We start from the raw sequence: 20,569 nt of genomic DNA on the forward strand, positions 1-20,569 counted from the left end.
TCACGGTCGGGGAAGGTGTCCCTCAAAGCAAAGAGCCACCCCAGGAGCCTGCACCGCCCTATCTACACTCTTCTGTACTTCCTATTTGTTACTGGAAAATTAAAAAGAAAACAAAGCAAATTATTATCTGCTTAATGCACATTTAGGTGTCCCCTGCCCCCATTTTTTTAAATCTATAAAAGATAGCACTTAGCACGTCGGAGTTAGAACCCCAAAGCCTGAACAGGACCCTGCCAACTCCCACTCAATATCGTGCAGTTTCGGTGACAACAAACTGGGTCCCAAATGGACCGGTGAAAACCACAAGTTCTCAGTCTCGGTGAGCTGAATTTAGTGAAATGAAACAGTCATTTCTATTTTAGTATTTTTAAAGAGTGACACTTAATAGCACAGTTAAAAGATCACTTCTTGAAATTAACGAGTGAGCCCTGATCCCATCCGAGGGTAAAGAAGGATTTTTTTAGGGGTCTGAGGGCCCCTGGAACACACTGCCTATTTTGAGGTGTCACAGGGAAACCTGTTGCAAAGAAGAGTCTTCAGCTGGGGTGGTGCTGTAATATTACCTATCAGCCAAAGACACTATCTTTATGGGTCTTTCAATCAGCCCATCAGTAGGTATTTGTTCAGAAACCCCAGTACACAGGAGCAGGCAGGACCCCATCAGGAAGTGATGCAATAAACGTTGCCTGCAAGGTCTGACTCCCTTAATGTGTTCTGAGCCCTCCCGGCAGACTTCACGTAGACACTGCGCATGACCTGAGCGCCTCTGCCTTTCCTTGGACGCTCACCATCCTCTTTTCTGGTTCCGCTGTTTAGAAAGCCCATGTCAACCTGGAACCACCTCTCAGTTGTAGTGTTTTTGTTTTCTCCAATGATCCCTGGGACGTCTCTTTGGAAACTTTCCTGAATTGCCTAGGCTTACAAATGCTTTTAGGCTTTTGCCATTAACCGAGTTTTTACATAACGAATTGATGATGTCAACATCCTGCTTAAAATCTTTCAAGGACTCTCTCCTGTCTTCAAGACACACTGCAAACTCCTCCGCAGAGCTTGCTGAAAAGACACTTGGTGATCTGGCCCCTCCCTTGACACTTCTCACCTGCTCTGCTCTAGCGGCTCTGGACTATTTGCACTCTTCCAACATGTCATGTTCTCTCTCCTCTCTGAGCTTGGCACACGCTGTCCATCATGTGACCAACTAAAGCTGGCATTTCCCCCATCCCTTGAATCTGGACTTATTGGGTGACTTGCTTTAGCCACAGGGAAATTAGCAAAGATGTTGCAAGGAGAGGTTAAAAAGCACTTGTGTGCTGGAGTTTATCCTCTCTTGCCGCTCCCGGGATCCCTGAGATCGCAATATGAAAGCTCAGACTAGCCTCCTGGAGGATGAGAGACCACGTGGAGCAGGGACCAGCTGGAAGCTCCCCTCTCCCAACCAGCCTTACAGCTGGACATACGAGTGAGGCCATCAAGGACCAACCAGTCACAGCCAAGCTGCCTAGCCTAGAATAGCCCAGCTGACTCACAGGATCATAAGAAATAATACATGCTTGTTGTTTTAAAGCCACTAAACACTGGGGTGGCTTGTTACATATATATGCCAACTGATACACCCACTTTGTTCCCAGGTTAACACCTGTCGGTCCTTCAGGTCTGGGAATGAAGAGTTCTCTGACCCCAGAAGATGCCACACTGGTTTCCATCCATGGCATCCTCTGGGTACCACTAAAAGAGCCCTAGCCACAGTGTAAAGGAGTTGCCTATTTTCTCATCTCTTTTCCCAGTGACTGGAAGCTCTTTTTAGCTGTTGTGGATGCCTTCCCTAGTGCACACACCTAGTAAATACTTGCTGAAAGAAGACACAGGAATGTATACCTCTATCTTCTGGTTTTTTCTATCTTTAATTTCAAAGAATTAGACCAGGTTACTTTCACCTATCACCACCTAGACATGGTAACTACATCAAAATATTATAGTTTTTCTTTTTTTTAAGAGTTCCACTCATCAATAGCCTTTGGGAATCTCCCTACTCTTTTTATAGATGAGACGACTGTATCTTGCAAACTCACTGTACCTTTCAGTTTGACTAATACAAAAAAATTCACCTAAAATTCCAAGGCCCCTTAGAGTATGCACATGGATAATTCTGACAAATGCTCCCACCTTCACCATCATAATTACTCTACCATATATGTCAAAGAAGCAGAAGACTTTGACAATACATAACTGACTTCGCTGGCGATGCAATGACACTGACAGCTAATGACAATTCCTATTACAGAGGAAACATCTCTACAACAAAGAGACTAGCGAGTGGCAACTGTTCACCTGTTCATTTCAGCAACACATCACGATAAATTTTGTTTTGTGAAATTTATTATCCTAACAGCATTATAGCTGCCACGGTGACTAGGGAGCAATCCCTGGGCTAAAATTTAACTCACATTGTTTGGTAATTGCAATCATTGTTGCTTTTGTTGTGGTCATCCATTTACAATGCTTGGTGTCAGTCTATTTTATCTCTTGTAAAAATAAAATAAAGTGTGTGTGTGTGTGAAAAAAAAAAATTTAACTCACATTATCTCATTTAATTCTCTCAACAATCCTGCAGCATAGGCATGACCAGCCCTATTTTACAGATGAGGCAAATAAGACTCAGAGAAGGGGGGCAATTTCCCCAAGGACATACAACTAATGAGTGGCAGGTCTAGGATCTGAACCCACAGATGTGTCCAAAAGCCCTTATTTGGACGAATACCTTTAAATCTCATGCTGTCAAATGGAAGTAAGAACTACCTTCCTTCGGAAGACATGGAAATAGAGGCACTGAGAAAGAAAGTAGCTTGCCCATGGTCTCAGAGGGGTGGGAAGGAGAAGAAAACCCAGGCGTCCATCCTTAGCCGATGCTTCTGGCTCCTGGACCAAGCCCAAGGAACCCCCATTGTCTCCTTAGGTGTTAACGTTTAGATTCACACCTACCTCTGTGACTGACAACAACAAATTCAACGGGGAGAGAGAACAGGTTCTTTCTCTTCTAGATGTGCTTCCAATTACTGTATATCTAGATAGGTTGTGGAAAAAAACAGTATGAAGCATGAAGCTCATGAGTCCTAACTGGGCTATCATCTGCTTTACCAGATTTCTTTTAAAAAAGCAACCAACCTAGAGAAGGACTTTAGTCTTCCAACTTTAATGTAATTCACAGTCTGTATCTATTATTCATATCAATATGAGAGAATTGATTTCCTTGCCTGTGTACCATGAAGAACAATGAATACTTAGCATTAAATATTGAATTAAGAGTTACATAATGATCCTTTAAAAAAAAAAAATCAACTCTGCTTCTCCACCATATCAAAATGTACGTAAGAGGGCTTCCCTGGTGGCGCAGTGGTTGGGAGTCTGCCTGCCGATGCAGGGGACACGGGTTCGTGCCCTGGTCTGGGAAGATCCCACATGCCACGGAGCAACTGGGCCTGTGAGCCACAATTACTGAGCCTGCGCGTCTGGAGCCTGTGCTCCGCAACAAGAGAGGCCGCGATGGTGAGAGGCCTGCGCACCGCGATGAAGAGTGGTCCCCGCTTGCCACAACTAGAGAAAGCCCTCGCACAGAAACGAAGACCCAACACAGTCATAAATAAATAAATAAATAAATAAAAGAACGTGAATTTCTTAAAAAAAAAAAAAAAAATGTACCTAAGAGATATTTATCGTTCTAGAAACACACAATGTCTTCCACAGTTTAAACCATTTCAACGACTTAACATAATGACCTGTTGGGCATACCACATGCTTGTCAAACAAAACTGATTTATTTAAGAAACATCTTGGAAACACAGGATGCTCTGAAAGTACAAACAACTCCCTTGGAGTTTCTTTTTTGTCCAAGTATTATTTCTCTTAGTTCCAGTTCCAGATATTCATTATCTATCCTTATTCTAGGTATGAAAGGGGGCATTAATATATGCTGAGTATATAAAATGTACTAGATAGGAGTGCACACCACTGCTTGAGTATACAGAATGTACTAGAAATGCTCGGTTACACCCTAACCGGCTTCCCCATCCTGAAGACACAGGTACATGCTGTTATCTCAGCTAAGTCTGGTCATTCTGCGGAGCAAATACTAAAAGGTCTCTGCAAATACAAAAATTCTTTTAGCAATGAAAGGTACTGATGATATTTTATGTCACTGGTAGGCTTCAAATGTTCTGGGGACAGCCCTTTCACCAGATTCCCTGGCGCCCCAGCACCTTTTGTGAAAAATGTCCTGACATCTCCATGCCAAGTGAGACAGACGCGCTCCCTAGGAAAAAATGTCAGCCAAAGGCACTGGCTAGGGGCTTCTCTGATGAAATGGCTATGGAGTTAAGTCCCCAAGATATCCATGGTCAGTTGACTGCCCAATTTTAGACTTAATCTAGGCAATGCCAACTAAGTTAGGGGCTTTAAGATAGAAGGCTTCTGTGTTCTTTTGGATCCAAATAAGAAGGGGGGGAAAAAGTCATTTAATGCCAATTCAATTTGACATCAACGGCGGAGGAGAGTAATTAAAGAGAAGAGGACAAGGGGGGTTCCTTTGCAATGCTGCGAACACCGATAATCACTAGAGCCCAGTCAAAGAACTCTAGTTACACTCAACTGCTTTCAGGCCACACCTGTCAACAGGAAAAGGAGCCAAGATTGACTGTGGTGTTTCCCTTTATCCTCCTCCCTTAACCTCTGATTCCTCCCAAATATCTACCCATGTCCCCAACTCTGAACACCAGTGCTGATAAGCAACAGGAACATTAACCCAATTCACAAGAAAAACTGATACCATCTACTGTTCTCAGATCACCTAACATCCTGGCCCGGCAGTCCCCACATTCTGCCTGGACTATCCATTAATCAGTTTGTTATTCTCCATGGGATGCTATCTGCACCAGAAGGACCATGTGGTCCACGATCCTTAGTAAGTGACACTCCCATGATACTGACATACTCTTCCTGGAGGCCTGCCCAGATGAAGGAAATGGAAAATCCTCTTTGAGCAAGGTGACTGCCACCTCCCCCCTTCTGACCCTCTGGAGGCCTCCCTCTTCCACTGCCATTCCTCTGGCTTGCCTTTAGGGAAGTGCCAGCCAGCAGGTTGCTAGGACAACGGGCGTCATTGCTGGGGCTCAGAAATAGATCGCCAGCAGAGTGGGCAACCTGGATTGTAAATTCTGATGACAGCAACAAGATACCAATTGGCAGCTAATCTGCTCCGCTAAGGGAATGACAGACTAACATTACCCAGCGGATAGCTCTCACCTTGACATACTATCCTTTAATCTGCACTTGTACTTGATGTGGTGGTGACAGAGAAGGGGCAAGAAACTCACTGAAGATACAGGCTGAATGACTATTCTGAATTATGTGAGCCTGTAGATATGCAGGAACCAACTGACATTTATATATTTCTTAGTCTCCTGAAAGTGGGGGGAGGAAGGTTGTTCATAGCAGAAGCAGGAGAGCCGGAAACAGGTAGAACAACTGAGGTTGCCAAAGAAAGGGAAGGGAAAAAAATCTGTTTGCACAGGCAATAGCTGTCCCTGTTCTGAACAACTGCATCCTAATCTCATACTCCCTCTTCTTGGAGAACAAGGAAGAAAAGACAAAAGACACTGAGAAACTAGGGCTTGCCATGGTAGGAGAAGGGAACAATCTTTCTGTCCAGTTCTCTTTGTTCTGCAGGGTAAGGTTTACAATGCTTATAGTGGATAGCAACTTGTAGGAGACCCAGACATGAAGACTGCCTATCAAAGTCTTGGATTTTAGCCCTGGAGAAATTACAATTTTTCAGTTCTATGCAAGCTGCAAAGACTGCAGGGAAAAAAAGAAAGAAAAATGAAATGAAGAACAACCTAATGGAAATTTTTAGAAAACAATTTTAGCAAGAGCATTTTCATTTCCAGATACGCAAAACATCGACGTCCCGATGTCTGTAAGGATGGCTGATGTACAGAATGAAAGATGTAGCACAGCCCAGTAGCCGTGCAGGGGTCCCAAGCAGCAAATTCTGTTGCACTGTGGACAAGTCCTAGTGCTAGACAGTCGTGGCCGGAAGGGAGATGGTCACAAGACGTGTGTGACAAAGGTATTGGGAAAGAAGTAAGATTTACAGGTGAAAGAAGATGGCGAAGAGTCCAAAAAGCATGACAGGAACTTGAGGTTTGGAAACAAAAAGATTCTGAAGGAGGTTTTGCCGTTTGTATCCCATTAATATTTCCACTTTGGGGGATTCTACTTAAGGAAGTTATTTCAGAACATAAGCACAAATAGAAAACTGACATTGGACTTCCCTGGTGGCGCAGTGGTTAAGAACCTGCCTGCCAATGCAGGGGACACGGGTTCGAGCCCTGGTCCGGGAAGATCCCACATGCTGTGATGCAACTAAGCCCACGCACCACAACTACTGAGCCTGTGCCCTAGAGCCCGCGAGCCACAACTACTGAAGCCCGCGCGCCTAGAGCCCATGCTCCGCAACGAGAAGCCACTGCAATGAGAAGCCCGCTCACCACAACTAAGGGTACCCCCTCTCGCCGCAACTAGAGAAAGCCCGTGCACAGCAACGAAGACCCAACACAGCCAAAAATAAATAAATAGATTTATTAAAAAAAAAAAAAGAAAACTGACACTGAAAACACTAAAATCCCCCAACATAGTAAAATTAGCTGTTTGAAACCTATCTCACCTAAAAAGCATTTTATGCTTGTAGAAAATGACTTTTTTGAATCATGTAACATTCTTATTCAGGTGTCTGCAAAAGGTTAACATAATCCTCAGGACATAGAGAAGATGGGTTAATTCTTTCAATCTAAGAGTCCCCCTCCCGGAATTTATTACATAGTAAGCACTGGAAATTTAATGTGAATATATGTTGAGGGAAGGAGGGGTTAATTGATTTTCTGGTCTTAAAAAATGATCATTTTACAAAAGTGAAAACGTGGGAAATTAAAAGAATGAAATTATCTGTTTCTCTTTATACATTAGTCCCAAAGAACAATTTATTTGCTGATAAGAACTATCGGATTTTGTTTTGGCTTTATGACAAAATGTCACTTAGTTCCCATCTGTGCCTTACTTTTTCTCTAAGAAAGCAAAGGAGAAACAACAATCTTTTAGAGGAACAATGAAAATAATTTAAATACTATATGATATGATATACTTGGAGAGAAAAGACTTACATCAGTCATTTCTATACAGTCATATTCATTTATACTTATAACAAAGATGGTAGAGCTGATCAATCTCTGATCTCTGTCTGGAAGAATTTTCCGTGGCTTAAGATTCCCCTTCCAGGGCACCACTCCCTCCCAGTCATCCTTGCCCTTCCTTCTTTCTGTGTATACCGATTCTTCCACAGCAAGCGCTTCAAAGACACACCACTTGAGCAATACATTTTTAGTTTCGGGTGTGGTTTCTGTGCGAAGTTCAGCTGAAAACACTACATTTTACATGGGTTGGGGAGGCACCATTTCTTTAAGTGGCCCAAGTTCTTGCTTCAGCTTTTGCCTATAAATATTTATATAAAATGACCCTAGAGAAGAATGGTCCCCATGTCCTCCAAGTCCCCACTCTATGTCTTTGTCAGTGGTCATGGCACATCATTCCTGATGGAAAGACATTTCTGGCTCTGAGGTCTCATCTGCCCAGATGAAGAAGCAGTTAAAGAAAAGACTAGGTTTATCATCTCTCCCTCCCTCCCTCCCTAGCCTTCTGAACACACACACACACACACACACACACACACACACACACACACACACGCGCGCGCGCGCGCGCGCGCGGCGTTGAAACCCAGCCTCTGTTTCAAGGCCTAATTCAGACGCTCAGCACTCTGTGAAGCCTTCCTTCCCTGAAAGCCCAAATCTGAAGAATCTTACTCATCACCCCTTTCGGAGCACCCGACTCTGCCCCTCCCAAAGTGACTGGAGAGAGGAAAATCCCAGCGAGCAGTGAATGCAGGCTACCCATCCCTGCATCCCTAACAGACCTGAGCACACCTTGGCACGCAACCACCTTTTCATACACAGGATTCATTCAGTGAATTTGAAACTTAAATAGAACATAAAACCTTTTTACGTAACAGCAACTACTCAGTTAGAAAGCAGTCTGACCAGGCTGTAGGCGCCTTCTCTTCCCCCACAGGACACGGATATTGTAGAAGATACAAGAACATTTGTCCTTCCACAACTTCTGAGGGTTCCAAGTATATCCCTCTTCCCCTCCGAGACGCTGAGGGGAGTAGGCTGAGCACGAGGGGAAGATGACGCGAGGGGAACGGGGGTGCCTGCGACGGGCTGCCCTCTGCCCAGGCTCAGGAAGTAGGGCTGACATCAACTCTCAGAAGTGGCAGCTCATGCAAGGCCCCCCACCCAACCGCAAGGCAGCAGTGGCCAGGAATGAGTGACGCCGTCGGTAAGAAGCAACTGGAGGAAGTCTGGGAAAGGGAAAGACATGGGTGAAAGAGAAAATTCCAGAAGACTCGAGGTTACACAAAGAACACCCAGAGTACTTGCATGAAATATGAGAGCCTCTTTGCCTTTATAACACGCAGGCCCATTGACAGGGCCATTACAAGCAAGGATTAAAAAAAATGAGACTTCCCCCCCCTCATTTATCTAATAGTAAAATCTCCCCCATTCCCTCTGATCCCCTTATCTATTTCAGTTTTTTTTTTTCTATGACAGCACTAGAGATCATAAAAAAAATTTGGTATCACAGATGGCAAACCTAAAAGGTACAAATTGACAGACACATAGGGAAATTCCCAGATCGCTCTGATTAGAGTATGTGTGTGTAATTCTCTCACTCTGGAGACTAGAAATTCAGCTCCCATTTTTCAAAGCTTATACAGGCAGCATAATGCTGTCTAAATAGGCACAGAGGTGTTTATTTGAGTCTTTCCATTTCTTCATAGGAATAATGTAACTCCTGCTCTCAGAGCAGTTACTCTGAAAAGGGGTCAATAAACACAGAAAATTCAAGAAACCTTGATCCCTGTGATTCTCAAAAGCCACACAGGATGACGCCTCCCTAAGGAAGTGTTTGTCAACTTCTCCCTGCATACCAGAAAAACACTCAGTGCACTCAGTCTGTACCGGTGCACTGTTTTTTATTCCAAAGTGTGCATCAACCAAAAAGAAAAGAAAATGAAAATGATGGTATTCAGTAAACGGTGAGTTTCTAGGTAGCCTTGGCACTCCAAGTCCATCTGCCACTTTGAAAATAGATGTAAACATGAACAGTGATAAAGTGATAGGATTATAAGGCAACACCCCGACCCTTCACAGAATGCCAGGGCAGGCCGCTCACAAACAACCCACACAGCAAACCACTCAAATGGAAAAGGAGAGGAAATACACACACTGTAGAATTCAAGCATCAGAAAATCCCCAAACTCTATTGATAGTTCTATAAAGCCCTTTTTTTTTTTTTTTAAACCAACGGTTTCCTTTCCCACATTGACTTATACACATCATAAACATTTAACATCTACTTCTAAGGAAAATACAATGAACTAGTCTCTCCACGCCTCCCTCTACCTGACCAAACTACTATCAGATTGAAGCAGTTCTCATCAGAACCATGTTTATGGTCCTTTTCTCAATGGCTTAGGCCCACACGTGAGAAGCCCGGGCATATGTTTATTCTGCTCTTAGTTGCTCAACAAACATTTACTGAATGCCCAACACAGGACAAACAGCATTTTAGGTGTTGTGGATCCACCAGGAATAATGATGGTGATGATGATGTTATCCCTGCTTTCATGGAGCTTACAGTCTAACTGAGGAGACGGATGATTAACAAACGCGTGTATAATATGTAAGGTGCTTAAAAGAAAAATAAAGTAGGCTAGAGGATGAGAGGGATGGGGTGGTGCTATTTTATATAGGCCAGGGAAGGCTGCTTTAAAGAGGCAACATGGAGAAGACCTACTTAAGGAAGCTTAAGCGAAGCTTAGGAAAGAATTACAGATCGCTGCCTCCTTACCTATATACCAATATTTGAGTACAGAGGTGGACTATTTTAAAAAGTTAAATTTCAAAAGTGGTTCATATTTAATTTTCCAGAAGACCAATGAGTATGGATCCTAAATTTAAGTGACTAAAACTCTATTCTCAGAAAGCACTCAAACACCTTTCAATTGTCACATGGTCCCTGGGAGGGTCCTCTGGAAAGGGTAGTGGGATGGTGACAGACATAATAATTCTTTTTTTTTAAATTAATTAATTAATTAATTAATTTTTGGCTGTGTTGGGTCTTCGTTTCTGTGCGAGGGCTTTCTCTAGTTGCGGCGAGCGGGGGCCACACCTCATCGCGGTGCGCAGGCCTCTATCGCGGCCTCTCTTGTTGCGGAGCACAGGCTCCAGACGCGCAGGCTCAGTAGTTGTGGCTCACGGGCCTAGCTGCTCCGCAGCATGTGGGATCTTCCCAGACCAGGGCTCGAACCCGTGTCCCCTGCATTAGCAGGCAGGTTCTCAACCACTGCGCCACCAGGGAAGCCCCCCCCCCCTTTTTTTTTTAACCACAAGACTGTGCTCAATGTTTTAAAAGCACTTGTAAATTGAAGTTGTACCAAATCACTGACCCTTAGAAGCCAAACGGGAAAACGAAGGTCCAGTCTGCCTCATCTAGGCTGATACTTGATGCAATGTTAGACACTGAGAAGAATCACCAGAGCTCACTAAACTCAACTTTCTCATGTTACTCAGGATAAAATGGGTCCCCAGGGTTTTAGGGGTCCCCAGGTTATACAGGCAATTGCAGCATCATGGGTAAAACCCAGGTCTCCCGACTCCTAGGTCAGTCTTCTTGCCACTCCTTTCTGTATAAGATACCGCACCTTAGAGCCAATCTGAGACACTTTGAGGAGCAAAGTCCATCTGCTAGAAAGATGGTGGCAGACTTGAAAGGTGGTTAATGGGGACAAGCAGAGGAGAACTACACAGGTAGTGAGTCTGGGGCACAGTCTGCAAGGGCTGCTGAGGAAGGACACCACTAACTCCAATGGCTGCCATGATTATCACTCAAATGTTCTTCTGCCCACTATCATACCCCATCTACATGCAAGCACACATCCTTTGAAAAATTTTCCTCTCTCTCAACCCACTCCATTTAAAGAAGGATTTTAAAATGACTCCAAGTTGGCCATGTGGCATCTTAAGGTTTACACTTTGGAACGTCTTTGAAAACCTCACTTCATGTTTGAGATCTGACAGGGTTATCACATGAGCAGTTCAAAGCTATGGTTTAAAGAAAAAAAAAACACCACCAAATTCGAAACAAAAGCTATCTTGATTATAGTAACTGCAGTGTTCTTTTAAATGTAACCTGAAACCTAAAGCACTTTTCCATAAGACACTTGTTTCCTAGGATAAAAATGCTTTAAAAAACATTACCAGAAGTGCATTCTACCAGCTGCCTGACTGGGAAAATACTTCCAAGAAAAGCACACTGCTACTGTAGCATCCAGATCCAAGAGGACCCCCAGATTATTCCTTAATAGTGGTAGCAACCTTTAGAATATGAGATTTTTTTAGTAAGGATTAAAGTGTGTTACAAAAGGCTCTGCTCCTTCTGGGGAGCCCACACCAAGATGGCAACATCAATAAACAAGTAGCATAAAGCAATATACAGACTCATAAACCAACACTTCATGGGGGTCAGTGACTTGCCCAAGGTTGCAGACTTACTTGACCTTGACCATAGGACCAGGAATAGAATTTAGGTCAATAATTCCAGGAGCTGTATACTTTCTACCAGAACCAATGTGATCATACGTACAAAATGAAAGCACATGAAAAAACTAGCATTTCTCATCATCCATTTACTCTGAGGCACTGGGAGATTTTGAGTTCAATAAGCTTATTTTAATATGACTATTTAACTCTCAGGAAGTATGGAGAAATATGTGTATTTAATACAAATTTTTAGAAAACCAAGAAATAAAAACTCGGTGGAAATCTTTCTTTTCAATGCTTTTTCTCCCTGATATATGCCCTCATATTATTGCATTTTGCTCATTCAAAATAACTCACACAACTGAAAAATATGGTAATATATGCCTGGAAAAGTTTCTTGACCAAATTATTAAGAAGCTGAAAACTTGATATAAAGTTATTTATATATATATATACACACACACACATATACGTACATATATGTATATGTATTATGTATATATATATATAAATACATATTTGCATATATAATATATATAATACATATACACACAAATAAATATATATTGTGTCTATATATATATTCTACATATAAAATACATATTTACACACACACACACACACACAAAACCCAAGTCGAAGTTGGCGCTTCATTTTCTAAAATTTGAAGGTAATATGTTCATAGGCCAGCCTGGGTTTCCTGTAGTTTTACTCTTTCCCGGTCAAAACTCTTCTAAACTTTTTTTCTTTTATGACACAGTCTAGCAATGAGGTAAAACTTCCAGAAAGCAGCAGAGCTGGGCAAACCCGTAAGTTTTGTGCTGGATAAGCTTCTCGAAGCCTATAGTGTGCCTTCTCTTCAATTACTGGATCCTAAACCTCCTCATGAAAGGTGACCAGCAGCTGACACACAAAAACTACTAATCTCAAAATCCCAACCCAGTAGCCTGATAAAAAGCAATAAATCAGCCAATTTTAAGCAAGAGAAGCACCGAACAGCTGACTGTACTTGCATACCTCAGATTTTTGAAAGCCAGAAAAACATTTCATTCCAATCAAAAACTTCACATAAATAAAATAATTGCAGGGTGCAAATCCTGGTTGGGAAACCTTAGCCTGGAAGAGTTTACCCCCTACCCACCAACCTAAAAGAACTGCCAGAGCCCAGTTTAAAGAGGCTGCTCTGAACTTGATACTATTTAACTGCACCAGGAGAAAGGGCGCTCCTACACTGAAAGAGTCACTGTCTTCCACACTTGATCCATAAGAAGATAATGAGCAGTGCCCCAAAGAAGCTGAAGAAATTCAAGTTCATGGCAAATAAAAACAGAACCTCCCCACCTTAAAAAAAAAAAAAAAAAAAAAAAGAAATTAATTGGAGGATCACCTAGAGCTAATGCTAATACCACTTCAGCACCCTGGCTCCTGGATCCAATGATTCACAAATCGTTACAAGGCAAGTCCCTGCAGAAGCAAATCTTGTTAACTTACAACATTCACCGTGCACGGTTCACAGGTAGCCCCAACCTGTCCTTCACCATGGAGACTTCCCACAAGAAGCTGGAGCGCTCCTGGGCCCAGGCGTGTTCTTTCTTCCTTTCACAGGGAAGGGAGAAGTACCTAGCATAGGAACAGAACAAAAGAAAAAGAGAAAGGTGAATGCATCATCAAATCCCTTGTTATCTCAACAAATGAAGTTCACGATCAATTAGACTGATGGATAATTCACCAAAGACCATTCTCCAGTACGCTTTGCTTAAAAAGGAAATGCAGTATTTTTGCTCTTGTCCCAGGAGACAGCACGGTGCGGCCAAGCCTCTCCCCCACCCCCATCCCCACCCCAAGGTGAAGCCAATTCTGGGAGACTTCAGATGCAATCCCAGCTGAGATGCACACTTGCAACACAGCCTCAAAATAAGCTACTTGAGTTTACTCTCTTGCAAAAAGGAGGGAGCTAGGGCTATCACCTTCTGCCATTTTCATACCTCACTGGGTGGCTGGGAAGACCAGTAAGATCACTCTGGCAAAGCACTCACAGTTCCCGAGAAGAAAGGCGCCACGTAGACACAAAGGATTATTAGTAGTCAGAAGCCTGTTACTGAGCTTGGAGCCAGAATATAAAAGCCAGCTTTGGCAAGGCACCCATAATCAACCATCCCTGGGGCACCCAAAGGTCCAAATGTTTCTTCTTCCACCAAGGGGCCAAGGGAAGCAGAGGATGGAAACAGAGGCATCTAGAGTCTCAGGGAGAAGAAAAGTAAAGGCCTGGATCAGGAAGTGAAGAGGCAGAGGAGATGAAAACTGGTGAGAGAGGCATGTGTAGGAACATGATGATCTGGTCCGCACCCTTCCCTTGGATTGCTGTTCTGCAGTGTTGAGTGCACTGGACATTTGCAGGGCTGTGAAATTTTCCACTTGGCCATTTGCCACTTCCACCCACAGAAGTGGCACATTGAAGCCCTGATGGAAAAGGACAGGGTGATTTTTGTTTGTTTGTTGCTTTTAAAGAAAAGACCTATTCATATCCTGATTAAGTTTACTCTCAATATCTCATTAATATTTTCCACACCTGGATTTCTTGATTTTTTTTTTTCCCTCCTGTAAGACAGGGCCAGGAAAAACTTTTCCTGGGCCAATATTATCAGGGCATTTTGACTTGTGTACTTTTGAGGAGCATGCCTGAGGTATGGAAGCTTACAGGAGTGGCTTTGGGGATGACAAGAAACAGAATTTAAATGCTACGCTAGAATCTTGTTTGCTTCCCAAATAAATCATCCACAAGTACCAGTCATGTTTTTCTTTCAAAGTCATAAGCGTACATTGAACAAAAATGGGAATCCCAGAATTAGCACTGTGGGTATAGGAATATTTTTGATGGAAAAATGTGATCTCTTATCTCAAAAAAAAAGTCAAGAATGAATAATATCAAATCTTAGATTTGGAACTGGCAAAAAACTGACAAGTAGACCTCAAAATAAAGAATTTTTTTAAATGCAGAGAAAAATATTAGGATGAAAGGGAGAAAGGTGTCTGCTATTAATACAATTAACCATGACTTTTATAGTGAATTCAGTTTATAAAGTGCTTTCTTTTTTTTTTTAATCGAGGTATAACTGACATAAAACATTGTATTAGTTTCAAGTGTACAAAGTGCTTTCTTATTCATTCATTCACTGGACACATTTTTACTTGGCGCTTACTATATCCACCAGATTCTATATTCATAAAGGTGAACAAAACAGACAAAGGACTGTGCCTTTAAGGAGCTCACTGTTGCAAGAGGAACAGATATGAAAGAATCAGAGTATACTATTTTTAATATTTGTATAAAATTCGAAAAGCAGATAGGCATTAAGAAGGACAAATAACACTGATTTGCAATCACCCCATAATGGGGTAACACCATTTAGAAGGAAGGTCTTTCTTACAAAAGTAACACTTAAACAGGGAAGCAAAAGATGAGCGAGAGTTAACCAGTCATCAAGTTTCCAGGCAGAGGAAACAGCCTCTGCATGATGTGAGCTGACTAGACCTGTACAATTAATTTCTGTTATTTCATCTTTTTCCCCTTTTTTTCAATTGGGTCTCCTTGATCAAGAAATGAGCAACTGAACTGTTCTCAATACCTTGAAATAAGAAATGATTCTTCTTTCCAACTACTGGGCCATCAGAGCAACAAACTAGTAATTTCTGCTAGAGGAACATTATTCAGTGCAGGCATTACACTTGATGTGACAGAAAAGGAAGACTCTGGCTTCCTAATGCATCAAAAATAACCCCACCGGGCTTCCCTGGTGGCACAGTGGTTGAGAATCTGCCTGCCAATGCAGGGGACACGGGTTCGAGCCCTGGTCTGGGAAGATCCCACATGCCGCGGAGCAGCTAGGTCCATGAGCCACAACTACTGAGCCTGCGCGTCTGGAGCCTGTGCTCCGCAACAAGAGAGGCCGCGATAGTGAGAGGCCCGCGCACCGCGATGAAGAGTGGCCCCCACTTGCCGCAACTAGAGAAAGCCCTCGCACAGAAACGAAGACCCAACACAGCCAAAAATAAATAATAAATAATAAATTAAAAAAAAAAAAAACCACCATCACAATGAAATAAAAGCTTCCTCTTAAAACACTCCCCTAAAAGGGCTAAAAACAGATCACATTACACGTAAACTTCTAAAAACAAAACAACAACAAAAAACCCCACTTCTTAGTACCTTCTATTAGGTTCCAAATTTGCTGGCTTCCTCTTGAATATTAGGATGTTTTTATTATTTCTCTCCTGGATTGAAATGGTATTTTTCCTCACTTTCTAGAGTGTCCTGTGCACCTTCTCTTTTGGTTCTTGGTTTGGTACCTGTTTATTTACCCAGGTAAGCAGCATGATGCACAGAAATAAAAAGCGACGGAAATGTTGTGTTCATCTGAACTGTCTTCTTGTTCCCTCCCTGCCATCCCAGAGCTGGTACAACTTAATTTTTCCACTAAGGAAAATCAGGAATTTGCTTTCTTCATCCTACAAAATGAAGGCATCCTCAGACAGGCTCATTCATGTTCTCCCGTGAATGGAGTAAGTTTGAAAGTCTGTTTGAAATGAATAAGCCAAACTTCTATTTGAGCCTGTTTTCATTTAAGACACTGGATAAAATGTAGTATCTCCTACATATTTGGTTTCTCATATAACCCAAAATATTAATAATCCTCCAAGTTCAAAGTCGTGAAATCCAAACCCTCACTTTGACTTAGGAGTTCTGTCTGACAAGCTTTAGCAAACTCAGGAAGAAAGAGCAAGAAGAAAAACTTTCTGAAGCCAAGTTGTCCGAAACCCTGCCATGAGACCTGGGAAATTATGCCAGGCTGACAGTTTCATCCTCCGTCCAGAGAAGAAAATGACACAATGCCAATTTCTCCTTCCCCGACTGCCCACAGCACTTACAGCCTTTACCGAGCATTCTGACCCGAGGTTCTTTTCAATTCAGCACTGTTAAATAAATCCAGGGGAGTATAAAAGGACAATGTAAGTCTTGAAAGGCTCCGAAAGTTTACAAGCTCCTTGATGAAAGAAACCTTGCCATGCCCTTCTTTTGCAGCCTCCTGGTGGTGTTGAGTAGAAGAGGCTGCACTTAAATTAAATGATCCATATCCTAAAACAGTTCTACGACTTAACCCTTATGCCAAAGGAGGCACTACTCCACAGCTATAATTTAAGCCCTTCTCACTTTTCTGCCCTCCAGGGACTTGGAGGTCCTATATGTCTATCATCCAAATGAAAGCCCTGCATGAACTCAAGAACAATTAAGTTATAACTTACCCTTCTCTCTCCTGTTCTTCCAATCCATTATATTTTGGGTCACTAATGGCTTTTGAGCAGTTGCCATCTCCCTTCAATATTTACAACCCCTCTCCCCTTCACCAGGCGCCTTTATCCTTGATTCTCCTAGCTTTTCAAAAGCCACCATTAAGGAAACCCTCGTGGTACATGGTGGAGAGACATGGGTGCTCTGAGCCAGTGGCTCTCAAACCTGAACCGCCATCAAAAACACCTGGAGGTCTTGCGAAACCGTGTTGCTGGGTCCCACCCCCACCATTTCTGATCTAGGAGGTCTGAGGCGAGGCCAAAGAACCTGCACTTTTAACAGGTTCCCAGGTGATGCTGAGGCTTCTAGGTCCAGGCACCACGCTTTGGGAACCACTTGCTCTAAGTGTAAAGTCTTTCTGTCAATTACATGGCCAGACAGAGCCTAAGGATCTTGAGTATATTTCATCACTAGAAGATGGGTACATTGGAATAAACAGGTATCATTCCTTCCAAAGAAGTGACAAATGACCAAACAACCCAAAAAGCCCACACCACTAAATAATCTGGGAAAACTTTCTGTGGCTCTTAGTCCGTCTCCTACTGGCTCCAAGTCCTGTTGGGGTCAATTCTGCCCTCTGTCTCTCCTTCAGTGTTTTCCCCCCTCCACCAGAAACTTCTTCGCAGCCTAAAACACAAACACTGCTATCCCTGAAAGATCCTCCCCAGACCCTAATACGTTCCCAAATGGCTGTCACCGTTCCCCTGGTCACCATAAAGCATGTTGAAGTGTAGTATAAACTCAACACTGTATTTCATCGGGTACCTCTTAAACCCTTAGAGTTCGATTTCAACACTTTTTTTTTTTTTTTTTTAAAGTAAACTTCCTTCTCTTTTAAAGGTCAGGAATGGCTCCCTGTCTTCTAAATGTAGTGGCCTTTTCCTAACTGACTCTCCTATAATACTTGATAAGGTAGTTCCTTAAATTTTCTTTTTATTTAGTGAACTAGCATTTTTGCCTGGACAGCATCTTTCTGGAATGACCTCTCCCCCATTTTCTTTGTTATTTGGGCTGGGCTGACCTCATGCCTTGGGCCCAAAGATGGGCATATGCAAACTATTATATATAGGATGGATAAACAACAAGGTCCTACTGTACAGCACAGGGAACTATATTCAATATCGTGTGATAAACCGTAATGGAAAAGAATATAAAAAAGAGCATGTATGTATAACTGAGTAACTTTGCCGTACAGCAGAAATCAACACAACATAATGAATCAATTATACTTCAATAAAATTTTAAAAATAAATAAATAAAGATGGGCATATGATCTAGGCTTGGAGAATCAGAATACATATCCCTCTTGCTATGATGACAGGATGCAGGGATGGGCATGTGACCAAAGCCACACCAATCAAAGGCCTCTCTCAGACTGGCTGGAACTTAAGAGGAATAAGATGCCCTCTCCATGGAAGCATGGTCTACTCAGAGCTATTTTTTACCACCTCGTGAGGAAAGCCCACATGAGGGTGAAGCTCTGCAGCAGGGAACGAGGCTGAAAGACAGAACGTCTGAGTCCTGATGACAGTGAGGTCCCTTGGATCCAGCCATGCCAAAAGTTACATTCGTTCCTGTATTTTTTAGTTACATTGTGATAGACAAAATTCTAAAGTGGCTCCCAAGATTGCCTCGTCCCCTGGTGCACACACACCCTCTCCTAGTTATTCAATCAAACACAATCTGGGTGCTGCTGCTGTGAAGGATTTTGCAGATAAAATTAACAACCCAAATCAATTGACCTTAAAACAGAAAGCCCAGCCTTGGTGGGCCTGACCTAATAAGGCAAGCCCTTCAAAGGGACAAGCTCTTCCAGGAATGAGATTCAAAACATGAAAGAACACATTTGTGGGTGGGAGGGGGCATGGCTCTCACCAGGAGCTGAGAGTGGTGCCCATCCCATAGCCAGCAACAGAATAAGGGCCTCAGTCCTTCAACCACAAGGAAGTAAATTCTGCCAATAACCGCAGGAGCTTGAAAAAGGACTGCAAGCCCCAGATGAGAATGCAGCCCAGCTAACACCTTGATTTCAGCCTTAGGAAACCCTGAGTGGAGAATCCAGCTAAGCTGTGGCTAGACTTCTGACCTGCAGAAATGGTGGTTTTAAATCACTATGTTTATGATAATCTGTTCTGCAGCAATAGAAAACTAATACATAGTTGATACAATAAACTCTTATTTTGTTGTTGTTTTGTTTTGTTTAAATCACTCTGAGTTTTACTTGTCTCTTGCAACCAAAATGTTCCAGTACTACTCTTTTTTTTTTTTTTTAATTTTATTTATTTATTTATTTATGGCTGTGTTGGGTCTTCCTTTCTGTGCGAGGGCTTTCTCTACTTGCGGCAAGCGGGGGCCACTCTTCATCGCGGTGCGCGGGCCTCTCACTGTCGAGGCCTCTCTTGTTGCTGGGCACAGGCTCCAGACACGCAGGCTCAGTAGTTGTGGCTCACGGGCCCAGTTCCTCCGCGGCATGTGGGATCTTCCCAGACCAGGGCTCGAACCCGTGTCCCCTGCATTGGCAGGCAGATTCTCAACCACTGCGCCACCAGGGAAGCCCCCCAGCACTACTCTTGATTTCTGAAACAGTACTATTCTGATGTTCCTTACATCACTGACTGCTGCTCCTCTTTCTTGGCTTTTGTCCCTTCCTGTTATTCCTTGTAACCCTAGGATATGTACTCTCCAAGGTGACGTTCTCGACTCTCTTCTCCTTCTATAATAATTTCCTTGTATTGCATATGATCCTTAAATCTGTATCCTGGCTTCTCCCCCAATAAGCTGCTGGATATACACAGTATAAATAAATTATGTCTGTTTCAAAACTTCTATTTTTTTTTCCCCCAAACCAGTCCTCCTTTTATTTCTGATTCATGCTAATGGCACGGTTGTCTTCTCCTCTTTTCTCCCAGAGTCTACCAGTTGTCAAGTCCCATTAGCATGCACTCTACACCCACGCTGCCATGCTGGCTCAGATGCTGTCCTCTCACGGCAGCCTGCTGATGGTTCTCTTGCCTTCAATACTCTCCCTGCAAACCTCTGAGCCATCCCTGTTGGATCCCAAAGTAGATTATACAACTTCTCCATGCCACACCTTCACGGGTTCCTCCAGCTTGCCGAAAATCTCCTAAAATCTGATGTTTAAGACCTTTACCCATCTAGCTTTTCCAACTTCATTTCCCACTTCTCCCCTTATGCATGTTGTACCAGCCAAACTGAGCTCATCTCTTCATCTCCAAGAGCTCACATTTCTACTCTCTATGTAAAAATTCAAGCTGTACCTACTAGGACCAGCTCAAGTCCTGCCTTTTCCAATCACTCTTTCCTTCATCCTCCTGTGCTACAACTTTCTCAATCAGAAGTACTTTTTCTTTTTCCTTGGATGTGAACTCCTATGGTTTTTATTCCTTTTCCCGAGGATACTAATCATTTTATTCCTTACCCCCAAACAGGCACCATTTCTCCAGACTGTAGTGAACTCGGTGAAGGCAGGGTCTGTGTCTGTCTTCTCTTT

At 42.9% G+C, this 20,569-nt stretch overlaps 1 protein-coding gene across 7 annotated transcripts in view; it reads right to left on the bottom strand.

Moving 5' to 3' along the window:
* The window catches only part of ATXN1 (ataxin 1), a 396,430-nt gene that overhangs the window by 138,554 nt on the left and 237,307 nt on the right, over nt 1-20,569 (bottom strand). For all 7 annotated transcript variants that reach the window (XM_036868327.1, XM_036868325.1, XM_036868326.1 and 4 more), the window contains one exon: nt 13,203-13,331. The gene's annotated coding sequence lies outside the window, so the exon portion shown is untranslated. The remainder of the gene's footprint in view (nt 1-13,202; nt 13,332-20,569) is intronic.

This window comes from Balaenoptera musculus, chromosome 11 (genome assembly GCF_009873245.2).
Source record: "Balaenoptera musculus isolate JJ_BM4_2016_0621 chromosome 11, mBalMus1.pri.v3, whole genome shotgun sequence".
NCBI lineage: Eukaryota > Metazoa > Chordata > Mammalia > Artiodactyla > Balaenopteridae > Balaenoptera > Balaenoptera musculus.